At 45.3% G+C, this 21,517-nt stretch overlaps 1 long non-coding RNA gene across 1 annotated transcript; it reads left to right on the top strand.

Moving 5' to 3' along the window:
- Positions 1–2,837: 2,837 nt before the first annotated feature.
- LOC116984060 lies at positions 2,838–19,399 on the top strand. Its single transcript, XR_004414873.1, has 3 exons — positions 2,838–2,870; positions 5,980–5,986; positions 19,389–19,399. It is a non-coding gene; the product is annotated as an uncharacterized LOC116984060 (long non-coding RNA).
- The last annotated feature ends 2,118 nt before the right edge of the window (positions 19,400–21,517 follow it).

Raw genomic sequence — 21,517 nt, forward strand, 5'->3', positions numbered from 1 at the left:
GATGGTGAGTCACACTCAACAATACAATACAATACAATACAATTCAATTTATTGTCATTTGGACCCCTTGAGGTCCAAACGAAATGTCGTTTCCAGTTATCTCCACTTATCTCCAGTGACGCCGACTCCAAAATTCCATTATAACTACTTTTACAGAAGATTAGAGTAATATGGGCTTGCACGGTGGCGCAGCGGTAGTGTTGCTGCCTTACAGCGCTTGCAGCACCGGAGACCATGGTTCGATCCCAACTATGGGCTTCTGTCTGTACGGGGTTTGTAGATTCTCCCCGTGACTGCGTGGGTTTTTTTCCGAGATCTTCGTTTTCCTCCCACACTCCAAAAATGGTATGTAAAATAGGTAAATTGGCTTGGCATTGATAGTTCCTAGTGTGTGCAGGATAGTGGTATTGTGCGGGGATTGCTGGTCGGTGCAGACTCGGTGGGCCGAAGGGCCTGCTTCTTGTTTTTTATGACTGTTGGCAGACGAATTTACCTCCTGGGATAAATAAAGTTTGGCCGTATCATATCGTATCGTATAACCTGTAAATCGGGTCATCAGTGGCAGCGAGGCATATGGATCTATCATTGACTCTCTGTCTTCTCAGTTCTTCACTGCCAAATGCTTGCTCACGTCCAGATAAGACAAGACGTCTTTGCGTCTCGTTTAATGGGCTGCTTGTTGTCCTGATGGCTCACTCTCTATCAGTGAATAATGTTTTGCTTGTTTAAGAGCTCGAGGTTTAAATAGCACTGACCCTTTCCTAATATCCAGCTTCCCTGCTGACTGTGTTTCCACATCACATTAAGACAACTTCTTAAGATATTGCCTCACACCTGCTTTATCAACAGGATTCGTCTGACATCCAAGATGCTAATGCAAGTCGAATTCAGAATTCATGGGCGTAATGCGGAGATGAAAGCAAAAAAGGACTGAAAAATATTGTGGCCCATTTTGCGATCAAAGTTAAGTGATTGAGAATTACATGAAGCCAAAATATAACTTCAATTTAAGCCAGAAAGCCAAAAGGAAAAGAAAAAATTGCACATAAGATAAATTCTAATTGTATTAAGCAAAGTAAATTTAGAACAAGTATTACAATTAATTTACATCTGGACCCATCTGGTAAATGACTTGTACAGCTGTATCATTAGTACACAATATCCTTCACAATGGAGACAAATGTGCCAAATGCCTTCATTACTACCCTATCCGACTGAACCACCACTTTCAGACAACCAGGCACCTATTCATTTTTTTTTATGGGTGTTTCCCGTATTACCCCTCACCGATCATTTGGACACACTATTAAACTGTTGTGTTGTGTGGACAGTGACACCGCAGTGGTGATATTAAACCATTATCCTTAGAAATGGATTTCATCACACCCATGTCTGGGATGGCACAGTGGCGCAGCGGTAGAGTTGCTGCCTTACAGCGCCGAAGAGCCGGGTTCCATCCTGACCATGGGTGCTGCTGTCTGTATGAAGTTTGTACGACCTCTCTGTGATTGCGTGGGTTTTCTCCAGGTGCTCTAGTTTCCTCCCACACTCCAAAGACGTACAGGTTTGCAGGTTAATTGGCTGTGGTAAAATTGCGAATTGTCCGTAGCATGTAGGATAGTGCTAGTGTATGGGGACCATTGGCCGGCGTGGACTCGGTGAGCCAAAGGGCATGTTTCCGTGCTGTATCTCTAAAGTCTAAAGTTATGTGTATCCCACAATGGCAGTTGGGGAATTTCAACTCAAGTCACTGTCGGTACAAATAAGCAAGCAATTTGCTAATCTTTTCCTGCGAAGAAAATTTGTTGGTCTGCCCTATTTGTGATTCCAGCCCAACTGAGGTGGCTGACTCTGAAATGAGTCAGCAAGCTAATGGACATGCAATGGTGATCAATTGATGATGGTCTTGTTACTGTAGACACAAAATACAGGAGTAACTCGATGGGTCAGGCAGCATCTCTGGAGAAAAGGAATATGTGACCCTGATGAAGGGTCTCGACCCGAAACGTCACCTATTCCTTTTCCCCAGAGATGCTGCCTGACCTACTGAGTTACTCCAGCTTTTTGTGTCTATCTTAAGGTAAAACTTTGTGTTCACATTAAGGTCACTGTGAATTAATTTTGATTTAAATGGCAGACTTTAAAACAAATATCTATGAGAACAACATCACACATTGTGATTTTTTTCCTTCTGTATTCTAAAAACGGTAACATTTGAATGAGAGCCTTGAACTGAAACATCACCTGTTTAAGAAGGAACTGCAGATGCTGGAAAATCAAAGGTAGACAAAATGCTGGAGAAACTCAGCGGGTGAGGCGGCATCTATGGAGCGAAGGAAATGGGCAACATTTCGGGTCGAAAACCTTCTTCAGACATCACCTGCTCCTTTTCTCCAGAGATGCTGCCTAACCTGCTGAGTTGCTCCAGCATTTTGTGTCTATCTTGTGTAAACCAGCATCTGCAGTGCTTCCTACTCATTGTACCTTAGGTCTTGTTACTGATGTCTACTGCTTGTGGATGAATAAACATTAAAGCAAGTAAATCCAAGTCAGGTAGATTTCCCCTTACTGATTGAAAGTAAATTTCAACTGGTCCAGATCCCAAATGTGATCAATGATTTTGAGCATGCAACTTGTGTCTGAATAGTTACAACAAAGAATCAATCCTGCATGAGATGATTTATTATTAATATTGAGTAGCCTGACAGTTCTGAACAATAGTTTGAATGTTAATGTTATATTGCCATGGGAGTTAAACTCTGATCAAAAACCAAACTGCTCGAGGAACTCACAAGGTCAGGTTATACCGTCATGAGACAGCTTAGATTTACTCAACTGATGATGTGTTGTTGCAATAGTAATCCTGCTCAGTATACGTGGAACTGTAGGTTTGGACATTTGGTACCTGTGCTTCGCTGAAGAGCTAATGGTGTGAAGCCGTAATCCATTTTCAGGGATTACGACTGAATGCTTCTAAATCAGAATCCTGGGACTAAACATAACAATATGCAGTGAAATTGGCAGACAACGATATCTGCAGCCTCTTGTGTCTCCAGAAACTCTGGTTAGTTATCGTGACTTAACTGAAGAGCCAGCAATCTGGAATAGAAACATAGAAACATAGAAAATAGGTGCAGGATTAGGCCATTCGGCCCTTCGAGCCAGTAGAATCAGTACCCTGTTCCTGCTTTCTCCCCATATCCCTTGATTCCGTTAGCCCTAAGAGCCATATCTAATGGGCCTGTCCCACTTGGCAATTTTTTAGGCAACTGCTGGCGACTGTCATCGCAGGTTGCAGGTCGCCGAAAAACTGACGACAACCTACGTCATCCTGGAGACAACATACAACAGCACCGACGTCAGGAAAAGTCAAGCTACGCTCATTGGTATCAAACCCACTGTCGCCGAAATATTTTCAACGTTGAAAATTTAGCCGCGACCAGAAAGACGCTACGACTTTTTGCGCGACTGAGGAGACTACTCCCGCGAGCACGTGGCAACAAACTAGTCGCCTGGAGTTGCCTAAAAAATCGCCTTGTGGGTCAGCCCCATTAATTACAAGGAGAGGTTGGACAAACATGGATTATTTCCTGAGGTTGAAGTAAGGCCTGATACAAGTATATGAAATAATTAAATATATAGATGGGGTCGACATCCAAAACCTTTATCCCAGGGTGGAAATGCCACAGACCAGATGGCATAGAGGGGCAAAGTTTAAAGGAGATTTGCAGGGCAAGTTTTCTTACTCAGAGAGTGGTGGATGCCTGGAGCATGCTGCCAGGGATGGTAGTGGAGGCAGATACGATAGGGGCATTTAAGAGCCTTTGACATAGGCACTTGAATATAGAAACATAGAAACATAGAAAATAGGTGCAGGAGTAGGCCATTCGGCCCTTCGAGCCTGCACCGCCATTCAATATGATCATGGCTGACCATCCAACTCACTATCCTGTACCTTCCTTCTCTCCATACCCCCTGATCCCTTTAGCCACAAGGGCCACATCTAACTCCCTCTTAAATATAGCCAATGAACTGGCCTCAACTACATTCTGTGGCAGAGAATTCCAGAGATTCACCACTCTCTGTGTGAAAAATGTTTTTCTCATCTCGGTCCTAAAGGATTTCCCCTTTATCCTTAAACTGTGACCCCTTGTCCTGGACTTCCCCAAAATCGGGAACAATCTTCCTGCATCTAGCCTGTCCAACCCCTTAAGAATTTTGTAAGTTTCTATAAGATCCCCCCTCAATCTTATAAATTCAAGCGAGTACAAGCCGAGTCTATCCAGTCTTTCTTCATATGAAAGTCCTGACATCCCAGGAATCAGTCTGGTGAACCTTCTCTGTACTCCCTCTATGGCAAGAATGTCTTTCCTCAGATTTGGAGACCAAAACTGTACGCAATACTCCAGGTGTGGTCTCACCAATAATACCCTGTACAACTGCAGTAGAACCTCCCTGCTCCTAATATGCAGGGGGATATAAGAATAAGGATTACATGTAGGCAGAGGAGCTTAGTTTAATTTGGCACGATGTCTGGCATGGACATTGCGGGCCTCAGGGCTTGTTCAAGTTCTGTACAGTTCTATGTTCTATGCTCTATGATAGTCAGCATAGATTTGGCTTGGGGAAAGCCAACCTTACTAACTTGGCTGACTATTTTAAGGCACGGTGGCACAGCGGTAGAGTTGCTGCCTTACAGTGCCAGAGACCTGGGTTCGATGCTGACTATGGGTGCTGTTTGTATGGAGTTTGTACGTTCTCCACGTGACCGCGTGCGTTTTCCCCAGGAGCTCTGGTTCCCACTCACACTCCGAGTCATACAGGTTTGTAGGTTAATTGGCTTGGTAAAATTGTAAATTGTCCCTAGTGTGTGTAGGACAGTGTTAGTGTGCGGGGATCGCTGGTCGGCGCGGACCCGGTGGGCCGAAGGGGCTGTTTCCGATCTGTATCTCCTAACTTAAACTAAGAAGATGACTAAGAAGAGCGAAGAAGGACAGGGCCAGGAGGCCACTGTCCTTGAGAAGCTGGGTGACGGGTCCCAGCGGCCGTAATCAGTGTGCGAGGTGGGAGCCAGGCCCAATCGGCCGAACTCAGGGTCGACGACTTCAGGGTGAGGCCGCCAAGCCTGTCCCCATGGACGTGCTGAAGGTCCCAGCGGAACGTAGCTTCAGGGGAGCCAGTCTCCCTCGACCGAATGGAAGACTCGATGGATCGACTCAATGTATTCAAGAGAGAGTTATGCCCCTGTCCCACTTAGGAAACCTGAACGGAAACCTTCCACTACCTCACCTTCCACTACCTGCAACCTCCAGCAACCACCTGCAACCTCCGGCAACCACCTTCAACTAGCATCGCAAACGGCTTCGACTAAAAAATTACCGATTTTTAAAACGGCAACCTATTTTTAATTGCGGCCGGTGAAATAATGGCCGGAACATAGAAGAAGCGGAAACCACTTTCGACCATTAGGGAGACTGACAAAAACCTCCGGGAACCACATGGAAACCTTGGGTGGGGCGCAAAGTATCCAGAGGTTTCCGTTCAGGTTTCCTAAATGGGACAGGGGCATTAGATTTAGCTCTTAGGGCTAATGAAATCTAGGAATATGGGGAGAAAGCAGGAATGGGGTGCTGATTCTGGATCATCAGCCATGATCATATTGAACGGAGGTGCTGGCTCGAAGCTACTCCTGCACCTATTTTCAATGTTTCTCGGTTTCTATCATGGCCTGTGGGAATGAGTCGCCGAGCTGGACCCCTGTTTGTCGGGCCCAGCGGACCGCCAGCCTGGAAGGGTGGAAGATGCCATGCCGGTCCATGCTCACCCGCCGGAGACCAGAGACCAGGAAGATGGAGCCGGTGATGTCCAGGCATGGAGCGAGGCTGGTTGGAGAGGAGAGGGAACCGGGGTCTGGCCCACCACACCCTTGTGGTCCACTGCCAGAGATGCCACCGGGGATCAAAGGATGGGCGAGGAGAGGGACGAGGTCTACGAGGAAGGAGACACAAAGCTGGGTGGCAGTGTGAGCTGTCAGGAGGATGCTACAAGGCTGCAGGGTGACTTGGACAGGTTGGGTTAGTGGGCAGATGCATGGCAGATGCAGTATCATGTGGATAAATGTGAGGTTATCCACTCGAATGCCCGAATGGCCTACTACTGCACCGATTTTCTATGTTTCTATGGTGGCCAACAACTGACTGGGACTTGCCTGGAACAGGCACCGCTTCTACGAACTAGAACGTGGACTTTGAACATGGCGCCAAAACATGGTACCTCCTGCATGCAGGCTTTAGTAGTCTATTCCTGTACACTTGCTAATCAGGGATTAGTGCTATGGTGAAACTCTACTTGACTGCTTGTAATTTCACCGTGTTAACAGTTAACATATGTGACAATTAAGAGCAATATTCACTGTTGAAGGCAACATGATTGAAGTGTCCATATGGACTATACTAAGTAGGTTAAGGCACATAGATTCCAAGATGAACTGGCCAATTTGTTCCAACACGCTTCAGTGCCGCGACCTTTGTTCCTGGTGACTTACATTAATAACTTTGGTGTGAATGTGAAAGGTATGATTTGCAAATTTGCAGGTGACACAAAAGATGGTGGCTTGGCGACTGGTACGGAAGGTTGTTTATGGCTATAGCAGGATTGAGATCAGATAGAAAGTTGGGCGAAATATTGGCCGATGGAATTTGGAATATTACCACTCCTGGCAATTTAATCCCCAGGTCCATCGCATTATGGAAAAAGAACACCAGATAATATTCAGTCCATTGCTACAACATAGCGTCAGATCCCCTTTATATTCGGCTTGTACTCGCTTGAATTTAGAAGATTAAGGGGGGATCTTATAGAAACTTACAAAATTCTTAAGGGGTTGGACAGGCTAGATGCAGGAAGATTATTCCCGATGTTGGGGAAGTCCAGAACAAGGGGTCACAGTTTAAGGATAAAGGGGACATCTTTTAGGACCGAGATGAGAAAATCATTTTTCACACAGAGAGTGGTGAATCTGTGGAATTCTCTGCCATAGAAGGTAGTTGAGGCCAGTTCATTGGCTATATTTAAGAGTGAGTTAGATGTGGCCCTTGTGGCTAAAGGGATCAGGGGGTATGGAGAGAAGGCAGGTACAGGATACTGAGTTGGATGATCAGCCATGATCATATTGAATGGCGGTGCAGGCTCGAAGGGCCGAATGGCCTACTCCTGCACCTATTTTCTATGTTCTATCTTCTATGTTCTATATGGTACAGGTTGACTTTAGAAAGCCTAAAGTCCTGATTCATTTCAAGTCACGCAAACATACAGATGAAATTTAATTCCAAATAGTGTGAGGTGATGTATTTTGGGATGTCGAATAGAGGTAGAACCTACACAGTAAATACAGACCACAAAGGTGGACAGAGTGAAACATTGTTACCTGAAAGTGGCAATGTGGGTGGATAGGGTGATAAAGAAGACAATTTATATGCTTGCCTTAATAGATCGGGGTCTGAATATTGAATATATGTAATTTTGAAATTTGTTACGTTGCAACATTAGGTTTCAACTTTATAAAAAACTTGTTAGATTGCACACGCTCTAATGCAGGCAGCATTCTGGCAAAGCTCTTCAGCATCCTTATTAAAATCATCTATACCCTTTCTGTAAAGGGGCAACCAGAACAGCTCACAATACTCCAAATGCAGCCTAACCAAAGTGCTATAAAACTGCATAATGCATTCCCGATTCTTATTTTCATTGCCCCGATTGATGAAGGCAAGTATACCATAAACCTTCTTTAGTCACTTTCATTTGTCCTATCCTCCAATTTATTAGCACATGGCACAGGGAACCAAGCACCAAGACCTGGGCCTCTGTACCTCCCTTTGCAACTGGATGCTTGACTTCCTGATCGGCAGACCACAGTCAGTTCAGGTTGTTAACAGCATCTCCTCCTCACTGACCATCAACATAAGTGCATCTCGAAGCTGTGTGTTTAGCCCCCTGCTCTACCCTCTGCAACCCTGTATGGCTAAGCACGGATTCAATGCCATTGAAACATTTGCTTGTCATACTTTTATAATAATATATTATATAGAGAATCACCCTCAACAGAAGCACTAAGGGAAGATTGGGAACATGAGCTGATGATAAAGATCTCGAAGGATAGATGGGAAAAGTATTTGATGAATACACATAACTGTTCTATTAATGCAAGACATAATTTAATTCAATTCAAATTATTACATAGGCTATATTATTCAAAAACGAGGTTGAATAAATTTTATCCAAACGTCTCTCCCAGATGCGATAAATGTTTGTTTCAAAACGCTAATATAACACATTCATATGTAGGATGTACAAAGTTGAATAAATTTTGGAGCGATATATTTGATATATTAACAACGCTCTTCAAGTCAAGAATAGAACCCAAAATGGAATGGATTATATTTGGAATAATAGGAGAAGATACCAATTTAAATAAAGACCAAAATGTTTTTTTTAATTATGGGTTAATAATTGGAAAGAAATTGATACTTAAATTTTGGAAAAATATAACCATACCAACTGTTAAAATGTGGATTAGGAATATGATGGACATAGCACGCCTTGAAGAAATGAGACTCCGACTAATAGATAAATATGACCAATTCTTAAGGAGTTGGTCTCCTTTCATCGACTTTTTGGAATCATGTGATGCAGCGGTACCATAAGGATTGCTGATTTCAGTTCATGACGTGGATAGATCTACATCTCCGAATATAGATTTGAAAATTTCTCTTTTAAGGGGCCTTCTCTTCTATTTCTACTTTCCACTTTTTTATTTATTTATTTTTATTTTTTTTAATATATACACACTTCACGTTTTTCTACTCTCTACCATCTATTTTTCCACTTTTTCCCCTTTCTATTGTTTTCTTTTTCTTGTCTTGCTTACTTCCTTCTCATAACATAAAACTAGAGGTTGTACATAGAATGGATTACGGTATGACATAGTTGGCACCTAAAATTAGGTGCCACTGTATTGTTTTGTACTGTATTAACTTCTAATAAAATAAAAAATAAAAAAATAAATAAAAAAAATAAACATTTGCTTGGATATCACGGTGGTGCAGCGGTAGAGTCGCTGTCTTACAGCACTTGCAGAGACCAGGGTTCGATTCTAACTATATGCGCTGTCTGTACGGAGTTTGGATGTTCTCCCCGTGACCTGCGTGGGTTTTCTCCGAGATCTTCGGTTTCCGCCCACACTCCAAAGACGTGCAGGTTTGTAGGATATTTGGCGTCGGTATCAATGTAAAATTGTCCCTAGTGTATGTAGGATGGTGTTAGTGTGCCGGGATCGCAGGTCAGTGCAAACTCGGTGGGCCGAAGGGCCTGTTTCTGCGCTGTATCTCCAAACTAAACTGAAGTAGTGATGAGTCAGCATGTAGGAGAGAGATAGAATATCTGTTTGAGTGGTTTCGAAACATCACCTATTCCTTCCCTCCAGAGATGTTGCCTTGTCCCACTGAGATACTCCAGCATTTTGTATCTTATCTTCAGGAGAACACATGTCAGCTTTCATCAAAAGGTCAACTGCGGAGAGAGATAGCAACTTCAGATTCCTGGGCATTATATCCCAGATGATTGTCCTGGGCTCTGCCCTTCACAAAGAAGGCTTACCGCACCTTTACTTTTTTTGAAGTTTAAAGATATTCGGCATGTCACTGAATACTCCAACCATCTTCTGCAGATGTACTGTGGAAAGTATCCAGACTGCTTTCATCATGACCAAGACTGACATTTCCAATGCACAGGAATGCAAGAGGCTGCATAGAGTGGTGGCCTCTGCCAGGTCCATCACGGGCTCAGTCCTCCCACCATTGCAAGCACTTGCATGAGGTCATAGGGTCACAAGGTCATAAGTGATAGGAGCAGAATTAGACCATTCAGCCCATCAAGTCCACTCTGCCATTCAACCATGGCTGATCTATTTCTCCCTCCTAACCCCTTTTCTCCTGTTCAAGAGTTCAAGTTCAAGAGAGCTTATTGTCATGTGTCCCTGATAGGACAATAACATTCTTGCTTTCCTTTAGCACACCAGAACATAATACAGAACAGATCAGTGGGTCCATATACCATTGTATAAATATATACACACATGAATAAATACTGATAGTGCAAATAAACAGATTATGGGCTATTAATGTTCAGAGTTTTGTCCGAGCCAAGTTTAATAGCCTGATGGCTGTGGGGAAGTAGCAGGCTCCTGTACCTGAATGAGTGTATGGTCCGGATGGTGTGGGTCCTTGATGATGCTGCCAGCCTTTTTGAGGCAGCGACTGCAATAGATCCCCTCAATGGAAGGGAGGTCAGAGCCGATGATGGACTGGGCAGTGTTCACTACTTTTTGTAGTCTTTTCCGCTCCAAGAAGGGGTAGGATGGGGACCCACAGTCCTGTTTATATCAACGGGTCGATGGTGGAAAGAGTCAAGAGTTTCAAATTCCTGGGCGTGCACATCTCTGAAGATCTTTCCTGGTCCGAGAACACTGATGCAATCATAAAGAAAGGACTTTTTTTTTGTGCTTTCTTTATAATTGCATCAGTGTTCTCGGTCCACCATCGACACGTTGATATAAACGGGACTGTGGGTCCCCGTCCTACCCCTTCTGAAGTCCACAATCAGTTCCTTGGTTTTGCTGGTGTTGAGGGCCACGTTATTGTGCTGGCACCATTTTGTCAGTCGGTCGATCTCACTTCTGTACTCTAACTCGTCCCCATCAGTGATATGTCCAACAGCAGTGGTATCGTCAGCAAACTTGATGATGGAGTTCGCACTATGACCGGCTACGCAGTCATGAGTATTCTCCCCATAACCTCTGACACCTGTACTAATCAAGAATCTATCTTCTCTGCTTTAAAAATATCCACTGACTTGGCCTCTACAGCCTTCTGTGGCAAAGAATTCCACAGATTCACCACCTTCTGATGAAAGATATTCCTCTTTGCCTCTTTCCTAAAAGAACATCCTTTAATTCTGAGGCTATGACTAGCGGTAGACTCTCCCAGTAGTGGAAACAGCCTCTTCATATCCACTCTATCCAAGCCCTTCGAGGCTAGAGGTGCTGGGTCAAGAAGACAGCATTCATCATTAAAGATCCCCACAGTCCTTGTAAGGCCCTATTCTTAAGAAGGGTCTCGACCCGAAACGTCGCCCATTCTTTCTCTCCAGAGATGCTGCCTGTCCCACTGAGTTACTCCAGCATTTTGTGTCTATCTAAAGTCACATACCATCACACCTCAAGAACGGCTACTTTCTTGTAACCATTGGTTACTTGTACAACCCTAGGCACACCACCGACCATGTCTTGCACTAACATTAATTTGTTTCATAATGTCTTAGTCACAGAATGGCTTACAAGCCTAGGGCAGCTCACTGGTGCAACTGGTAGATCTGCTGCCTCACAACACAACCCTGACCTCGGGTGCTGTCTTTCTGGAGTTTGCATGTTTTTATTTTAGTTTAGTTTAGAGATACAGTGTGGAAACGGGCCCTTCAGCCCACCGAGTCCGCACCGACACACTAATACTATCCTAAACACACAGGGACAGTTGTACCAAGTCAATTAGCCTACAAACCTGTACGTCTTTGGAGTGTGGGAGGAAACTGAAGATCTCGGAGAAAACCCAGGCGGTCACTGGAAGAATGTACAAACTCCGTACCGACGGCACCTGTTGTCGGGATCGAACCCGCGTCTCTGGAGTTGCAAGAGCTGTAAGGCAGCAGCTCTACCGCTGTGCCACCGTGCCATCCTATTGATGATACCCAGATTCCAAGGTTTAAATTAAGAGTGATGACACAGCCGAGGTTAGATTTCCTGCAGGTTATTAGAGGAGATGATCTGATCAAAGTTTTAAAGTTATTGAGTACAGCATATACTGTAGATAGAGAGAAACAATTTCCGCTGGTTTGTGCCTTACTCAGCATTTGTGGAGAAATATAAAAGTTTGTTTTAACTTTGCTCTTTGTCGGCACAAAAAAAAAACTACGTGACAAGTCAGGGTGAAGCAAGAAAATAATGACTTTAGAGTTTAGTTTAGAACTTAGATGTACAACATGGAAACAGGCCCTTCGGCCCACGTAATGTGCACCGACCAGCGACCCCCGCACACTGACACTATCCTCCCCACACACTAGGGGCAATTTTAACAATTCCACCAAGCCAATTTACCTGCAAACCTGTATGTCTTTGGAGTGTGGGAGGAAACCGAAGATCTCAGAGAAAGCCTACGCGGTCACGGGGAGAACGTACAAACTCCGCACAGACAGCACACGTAGTCGGGACCATACCCGGGTGTCTGGCGGTGTAAGCACGGTAAGGCAGCAACTCTACCGCTGCGCCACCGTGCCGCCCCTTTGTAAAGTGTAACGTGATAAGGTGGAGAAATGTAAAAGATGACAATGCGAAGTGGAACGACAGAACACAATGACAGAACAGAACAGAGCGGGATGGATGGATGTCCAAACTGGTGCAAAACCGACCCCATTGATTCGAGTGTGATCCGATTTCCCTGCTGCCCACAGTAGGGGATTCTAAAGTTTCCCAGCATCTGCAGTTCTTTCTTAAGCATTTTCCATTTCTACAATCCCTGAAGATGCCTCGCATTCCTCCAACGCTGTCCTCTTACACATCCCCAACTTCCATTGTGCCGTCACTGTCTGCCATGCTTTCAGGAATACCAACACCGGCACAGTGTTGTACTTCTGGTGGCGCTGGTGCCAGCTGCCTCCACCTTCAGCCCGGTATCTTTTTGTTTTTTTGTTTTTTTTGTTATGTTGAAGTGTGTTTTTAATGTTTTTTTAAATGTCTTTATGTGGGGGAAGAGGGCACGGTGCGGGGGATACTGTCCTTCAGTCGCTTCCTGGAGAGGACACGACTATTATTCGAGTCGCGTCCTCGCCCCCCCCAGCGGCCTACCTACTGGATTGGCGCGGCCTTTCCTGCCGGGATCGACCAGAGCTCCAGCAGCGGCGGGACAGCGCTGATACATTGCGGGGCTGGCGATGCCTTACCGGGGATCGCCGTCTGGAGCCCGGAGTGCTGGACCTGCGGCACCGACATCCTGGAGCTGTGGTTTGCGGAGCTCCCAACGCGGGCGGCGCTGACAAACATCGTGGGGTCCTGCGACTCTGCCCGGCTCGGCCTGCGGACTCGGGAGCTGCGGACTCCGGTGGGAGGCGGCTGATCGGGAGGTCCGGGCCGCTGAGGAGAATTTTCACCGTCGGGGTTCGGCGTCGGCGTTCCATCAGCCCGGCGAGAGGGCCTGAGCATCGGGCCGCCCGGGGTGGTGACTGCGGGTGCTCGGAAGGCCCCGACCACGGGTGAACATCTGAGAAGATCGGAGGGGAGGCTGGCTGGACTATGGTGCCTTCCTCACCTTGGTGCCATTGTGTTATGTTGTGTCGTGAACTTTCTGTGTTTGTGCTTTTTTTTTAATTCTATTTTATTTTTAATATGTTTTATTATTTATTATTTATTTATTTTTATGATACTGACTGTAAAGGGGAATTCATTTCGTTGTCTCTAATTGCGACAATGACAATAAATTTGAATACAATACAATACAATACAATACAATACAATACTACCTTTCCCTCTCGATCTCTCCCCATTGATCGAGCCATCCTCTCTCTCTGTTCTCTGACAGTTCCCAGGTGGGGAGTCAGTGTGAACACTCTCTGAAATGCCAAGTGCAGTAAGGTCTCTGTGTAAATGCAAGTTGTCATCGTATTCCGCGAGACATCACCACCTTGCTGTGCACGGGAATGTGTCCTGTCAGGTGAGTCCTGCCAAATGTTCCCCGGTTGTGATGAGACAATGTGATGCTGTCACTGTAAATTAAGCCTAAAATAGAAGCACACCCATCAACATTGCGGAGATGCTTGAAATCCTTCGGAATCCAAGCATTGCTGGAGAAATATCTAGCATGGTTGCTATGTTCATGACACTGAGCCCAGCATGTAAACCTGTATAACCACTGAAAGCCTAAGCTATGACAAAGGATGAGTCCTGGCATTTCTGCTAGTCAGTCCGCATTCAATCTGAAAAGGCCGAAACCCCTCATTGTCAGTGCGCAAGGCAGAGAGGCTCACCAGGCACATTAATGAGATCCCACCTCCCATCCTCCAGCTCTTACCAGGGGAAGAGCACCTGCAACGCTGAGTTCCTCCAGCAATTTTGTGTACCTGCAAATAGTGCATCGGTCAATGCCTCTATAGGTTCTGACAATGTCCTTCAAGTCAAGGGAGTTTATTGTCATGTGTCCCAGATAGGACAATGAAATTCTTGCTTGCTGCAGCACAACAGAATATGTAAACATAATACAGAACAAGAGATAAAAGTTCAGTGTGTCTATATACCATAGACCATATATATACACAATAAATGAACAGATAAAATGCAATAGTAATAATAGACTGTTATTGTTCAGAGCTTGTTTGATGTTGTGTTTAATGGCCTGATGGCTGTGGGGAAGTAGCTGTTCCTGAACCTGGATGTTCCAGATTTCAGGCTCCTGTACCTTCTTCCCGATGGCAACGGAGAGATGAGTGTGTGGCCAGGACGGTGTGGGTCTTTGATGATGTTGGCAGCCTTTTTGAGGCAGCGACTATGATAGATCCCTTCAATGGTGGGGAGGTCAGAGCCGATGATGGACTGGGCAATGGTCAGAACTTTCTGCATTTGTTTCCGCTCCTGGGCATTCAAGTTGCCGAACCAGCCCACGATGCAGCCAGTCAGTATGCTCTCTACTGTGTTTAAGAAGGAACTGCAGATGCTGGAAAATCGAAGGTAGACAAAAATGCTGGAGAAACTCAGCGGGTGCAGCAGCATCTATGGAGTGAAGGAAATAGGCAACGTTTCGGGCCGAAACCCTTCTTCAGACTGATGAGAGAGAGCTGTCTCCTCCCCTTCTCAGCTCCCCCTCAGCCCTCGGGCTCCTCCTCTTTCTTTCTCCTTCCTTCTCCCCCCCCCCCCCCCCCCCCCCCCCCTCCACCCTACATCAGCCTGAAGAAGGGTTTCGGCCCGAAACATTGCCTATTTCCTTCGCTCCATAGATGCTGCTGCACCCGCTGAGTTTCTCCAGCATTTTTGTCTATCTGCTCTCTACTGTGCACTTATAGAAGTTTGAGAGAGTCCTCCTTGACGGACTGACTCTCCGCAATCTTCTCAGGAAGTAATGGCGCTGATGTGCCTTCTTTATAATTGCATCAGTGTGCTGGGATCAGGAAAGATCTTCGGAAATATGCACGCCCAGGAATTTGGCGTTTTTGACCCTTTCCACCCTTGATATAAACAGGATTGTGGGTCCCTATCCTACCCCTTCAAAAGTCCACTATCAGTTCCTTGGTTGGCTGGTGTTGAGAGCCAGGTTGTTGTGCTGGCACCATTTGGTCAATCGGTCAATCTCACTTCTATACTCTGACTCATCACCATCAGTGATTCGTCCCACCACAGTGGTGTCGTCGGCGAACTTGATGATGGAGTTCGCACTGTGTCCGACGACACACTCATAGAGTGAGTACAGCAGGGGGCTGAGCACGCGGCCTTGAGGTGCTCCCGTGCTGATTGTTAACAAGGATGACACGTTTCCACCAATACGGACAGATTGTGGTCTGTGGATGAGGAAGATACTTTGTACTTTGGCAGATTAAACCTCAAACAGGAAGAGGGGTGCACGCCTGCTTGGTCGCAAGCAGTCGTGAGCAGTCGCCCAAAGAGTCGTACCTATTTCTGGTCGCCGCTGGATTTTCAATATTTTGACATTTTACGGTGACCTGTTGCGGCTATGATGGGCGCCGGCAAGTCGCCGAAAAAATTGCGGAAGTGGTACAGGCCCTTAAAGGAGTACCTTTCATTGGTATCCACAAAGAAAATGGACTTTGTAGTTGGAGAACTCACTGAAGGAAAAGATGAAGTCTAGTGGAGGTCTCTTAACGAAAGAAGAGGTACTCAAAGCCTCAGCAGGCAAAATAGTAGCTAAATCCACATACAGCCCAAACATTCAACCATTCCATTGACCTAAATTCCCTTAATTCCAGAGACTATGACAACATAAGGTCATCATTGATAGGAGTAGAATTAGGCCATTCAGCCCATCATGTCTACTCCGTCATTCAATCATGGCTGATCTATCTCACCTTCCTAAATCCATTCTCCTGCCTTCTCCCCATAATCTCTGACACCCGTACTAATCAAGAATCTAACTATCTCTGCCTTAAATATATCCACTGTCTTGGCCTCCACCGCCTTCTGTGGCAAAGAACTCCACAGATTCACCACCCTCTGACTAAAGAAAGTTCTCCTCATCTCCTTCCTAAAAGAACATCCTTTAATTCTGAGGCTATGACCTCCAGTCCTAGACTCACCCACAAGTGGAAACTTCCTCTCCACATCCATATCATGACCTGGTATAGGGTTCATTCCAACACCCAGGAATGGGTTGAATGACTCAGCCCATTCTGTTTGTGGGTACACATCTCCCCACCATCGGAGGCCCTGGATCTAGAAGGTGGCATCTATCATTCGAAATACCCAATATCCGGGCCTTACCCTCTTCTCGCTGCTACCGTCGGGCAAGAGGCACAGAAGCTTGAAGTGCCACCTCACAGGTTTAAGAACAGCTACATTGCTACAACTATCAGGTTGTTTACAACCATGGGCAGTCACGGTGGCAGAGATGCTGCATTGTAGCGAAATCCAGCACCGGAGACCCGGGTTCGATCCCGACTATGGGCGCTGTCCATACAGCGTTTGTACGTTCTCTCTGTGACCTGCGTGGGTTTTCTCCGAGATCTTCGGTTTCCTCCCACACCCCAAAGACGTACAGGTTTGTAGGTTAATTGGCTTGATTAAAGTAAAAATTGTCCAGTTTAAATTGTCCAACTTCCAGTATAGTCCCTGGTGGACTCTTCGGAAGGTACAAGGTACAAGGTTTAACTAATTTGCACAATCCTAATCCTACATCAACACCAGAATATTACGGACTACTGCTTGCACCACCATGGAATGGATATAATATCCATGGAATGTATATAATTGGGATTTTGCAGTCTTATTTACTTTTTGCTGCCGCGCAGGATTTTACGCAGAATTGATGTATAAATTATGGTTTGTGTTTTTTTTTCATTTTAGTTTTAATTTTAGAGACACAGCGTGAAAACAGGCTGTGCAGCCCCTGGAGTCCACGAGCATTAGTTCCATGTTATCCCGCTTTCGAATCCTACACACTCAGGACAATTTACAAAAGCTCATTAACCTACAAGTCTGCACGCCTTTGGAATGTGGGAAGAAACCGGAGCACCCAGAGAAAACACAGGGAGAACGTACAGACATCGCCCGTAGTCAGGATCGAACTGGCGCTGTGAGGCAGCAACTCTACCTCTGCGCCACTGAGGTGCCCACATGTCTGCCTCTTTGTGGTTGTGATGTTGCTGCAAGCAGGATTTTCATTGCACTGGTACCTCTCTCTATCTGTGCATATGATAATAAACTTGCCTTGACTTGACCTCAGACAGACACAAAGTGCTGGAGTAACTCAGCCGCTCAGGCAGCGACTCTGGAGAAAAAGGATGGGTGACAGTTTGGATCGGAACTGAAAGTAGAGGGGGAGGGGGAACTGGAGGTAGGGAAAGGCCAGAACAAATCAGGGCCAGCAACAGATGACCGAGGAAGGATGGAGCCCATAATGGCCCATTGTTGGTGGGGAAGAGGAGATAATGAAGGGGTACAGGGAGGTGAACAGTGGAACTAGCTGGGTAACTAGGGTGATGGATGGGGGGGAGGGGGGGAGAGAGAGAATGCACGAGTTACTTGAAATGAGATAAATCAACGTTCATACTGCTGGGTTGTAAGCTGCCCAAGGGAAATAAGAGAAGTTGACCTTATCTTTCCACTAACTTCCCAAGTCGGGCATTTGTTTATGGCCAACCCATTGAGGCCATCGCAACTCCCTCAACCATAGAGACCTTGATTGCTCCTGACATTCGCAGCACAGACCCAGGAATAAAATATTCACTCGTGCACAATGCAATGGCTCCATTGTGCATCAGGGTTTAGAAACATGAAGGGCCAAAAAAGCCCAGGGTAACACTTGCACGCATCCCAGTAGCCAACGGGATAGCAGTACGTGTGGGAGCTGCTGCTCTGCTCATCCAGTTAGTCGCTTAGCTGTGCAATTAATGTAACGAGAAAGTGGAAAGAACATAACTAAATTATAAAAGTAACACACAATGGAGCCTCAAACAACTTGAAAGTAGGACGTTGGTCTCTTTACAGTTGTATGGCAGACAATAAAGAGAATCTCATTTCCTCTGGAAATCCTGTGTGTGCTTTTGTAATACACTTATTATTCTGCCTAATCAGTTTTAAAAAAAACACTCCAAATTTATGTTAATGCACTTATCGTCAACAGCAGAACAAGCCGAGTCCCTGGGCGCTCGGAAGGAGTAGTTCGACACAATGTTGGCAATTGTGTTTTTTTTTTTTAAAAGGCAAGTAAGTCATAAGGGACAAAATGAGTTTCCTCAAGGCCGCGAATACGTGGTATCTGAAATATAATGGGAATCTTTTCTGCAAGTAAAGAAGTAGCAAGGATGAGAGGTTTGAAAAGTGCACTGGCAGGGTTAAGTGATAAATAGAGCTGTACGTTGCCTGGGTGGCAGGAAGGAGACCAAATGCTCTTTTGTGCTTACCATGATGAAAACGTGCAAAGTTGCCTGAATAAAAAAGAGTTTTGTCAAAGATTTTTGACATTTTATGAATAAGCTTTTTGTACTCATTTTCTTTTGTTGCTCATTGTTGTTATTCAAACCAGTGCCACAATTTAATTTGAGAAAGAGTCGCGGACTTGTAATCGCATTGCTTTAAAATAATTTTCCTCGCTGATTTTAGCGACATAGAGCTGCTTGCAATGTATAAATATCCAACGATACGTGACAATAATTTTGATCCCTTTAATGGATTTCAGTTATAATGCAACAGGAAATTTAGCCAAGAATGATTCCACCCCACCTTTACGGGAAGCTATAATGAGAAATTGGAAGCAATCCAAGGTTTTGCTTTGAATAATTTAATAGCATTTGGACATAATTCCCATTGGGACTTTATGGATCTCCTCTTATGATGTCTCTTCGAGACCTGTGAGTGACTACTTACTTATACATATCTCAGAGATTCCACCCAAATATGGCTGGAAATTAGAGCTCCCACCTTTTCCCACCCCCCAAATGCACCCTAAAGAAATTCTGTATAGTCCAGGCTAGCATTTTACTGCCGTTCTGAAATGGTGTCACACTAACAGAGATTCCATCTATCAATTTGTTATCAATTAAAACCAAATATAACACAACTGAAGAAGAACCGAGAACAGAGCGGCAAGGTGGCACAGTGGGAGAGTTGCTGCCTTACAGTGCCAGAGACCAGGGGTGGGAGATTACAACCTTCACATGGTCCACTCTGTTTCGACTAATGCAATCAACCCGACGTGCAAGGAAAATAGATCAAATAGAACAAGTTGACCTTCAACTTTAGGCTGTGCACGCCATACGCAAGAAGAAGTGCCAGAGACCCGGGTTCGATCCTGACTGCGGGTGCTGTCTGTACGGAGTTTGTACATTCTCCCCGTGACTTGCGTGGGTTTTCCCCGGGAGCTCCAGCTTTCTACCACACTACAAAGACATACAGGTTTGTAGGTTAAGTGGCTTGTTGTGAATGTAAAATTGTCCGTAGTGTGTGTGGGATAGCCCTAGTGTATGGGGTGATTGCTGGTCAGTGCGGATTCGGTGGGCCGAAGGGCCTACTTCCACGCTGTATCTCAAAACTAAACTAAAGTAAATTAAATTCTGGTATCTTTTTCAACGTCCAACCTTCAGTATTTCTTTTATCAAAACTGATAATTTGTTCATTGCTGTTTAAGGGACATTGCTCCTTGCTAGTTGGTTGCTGCATTTTGACTTCACACTTTAGACTTAAGAAGTACAGCACAGAAACAGGCCTGTAGGCCCACCGAGTCTGCACCGACCAATGATCACCCATACACTAGCATTATCCTACACACTAGGGACAATTTTACAATAGCCAATTAACCTGTACATCTTTGGAGTGTGGGAGGAAACCAGAGGACCTAGTGAAAACCCACGCGGTCACAAGGAGAATGTACAAACTCCGTACAGACAGCACCCAAAGTCAGGATCGAACTTGGGTCTCTGGCGCAGTAAGGCGGCAACTCTTCCGCTGCGCCACGTGCACACGCCTACAAGTGTGATTATATTACAAAAGACGATGAGGCATTTTATTTCAGATTACAAACTTTGCTGTTTGGAAACAACTTATTTCTTCCCCACTTTGGATCAGCTTGCCTTCACAAAACCTATTAACGTCCGGAGAAATGCAATGATATTTTAGGGGAAGTGAAGGGAATGGCCATTGGTGTTGACAGTTTGTGAACAAGACCCACAGCCCAGATAACAACCACTTCATCTACTTATGTAACACGTGAAACAGCAGAGCCAAATGTCTTGATTGTTTTGCAATGACATTGATTGACAGACGCAGATTAAGGAGAATAAGTAAAACACCAATAATCTGCTTCCTGATTGTTTGGAAAACTGTACGCTTCGGCATCTAACTCACTGGGTGACATTTTATGTGCCTCCTTTAAACTCACCTGGGTCCTATTCCTACACTCCCTTTAAACGCACCTCGTTCACTTTAGAATTTACTAGACTACGTGGAACCCGTTGGGTCCCAGCATCACACGGGAGGGCTGGTCACCAACGCAATATTCCACCTCTCCACCAATTCCAATATTGCTTGCCAGTGGGGGTGGGGGGGGGGGGGCTTTCTGTTGCGCTAGTATGGGTGTGGCGGGCCAAAGGTACCAGAGGGCTAGTATAGACATTGTTGGCTGAATGGATTCTTGGGCTGGCAGCCAACTGTTGCAATGATTTTAAAAGCCAAGCCAAGGCAAACAATTTGGCTACAGCCACCCGACAACTAAAATTCATTTTATGAACAGAAATGTTTTTAAAAGGCGAGGCAAACAATTGGGCAGCAGCCACCCGACAGCCAAAATTCATTTTGTGAACACAAACTTTTTAAAAAGGCGTGGCAAACAATTGGGCAGCAGCCACCTGACAACCAAAATTCAGTTTTTGAACACAAACATTTAAAAAAAGCGAGGTAAACAATTGGGCAGCGCCACTTTACAGCCGCATCGAGGGGACTCACCGTGGAGTAGACGTGCGTTCAGTTTTATTCGCAGCTCAGAGAGCCGTGACCCTCTCGCTTCCTGGGTCTGGCAGAGACTGAGTGAGGGACTACGCTTCTGGGTTTTATAGTCCCTCCCCCATGTCGCCAGCGGGGGCAGCAGAGAAAATGGAGATTTTTTTTAAACATTAATATCTCTCTGATTTTCATTGATGGGATAAATCCTCGAGTCACGGAAGGCGGAGGGGGGCTCTGAGCGAGGTGGCCAAAAATGAC

The sequence above is a fragment of the Amblyraja radiata genome, chromosome 2 (genome assembly GCF_010909765.2).
Source record: "Amblyraja radiata isolate CabotCenter1 chromosome 2, sAmbRad1.1.pri, whole genome shotgun sequence".
Classification (NCBI taxonomy): Eukaryota; Metazoa; Chordata; class Chondrichthyes; order Rajiformes; family Rajidae; genus Amblyraja; species Amblyraja radiata.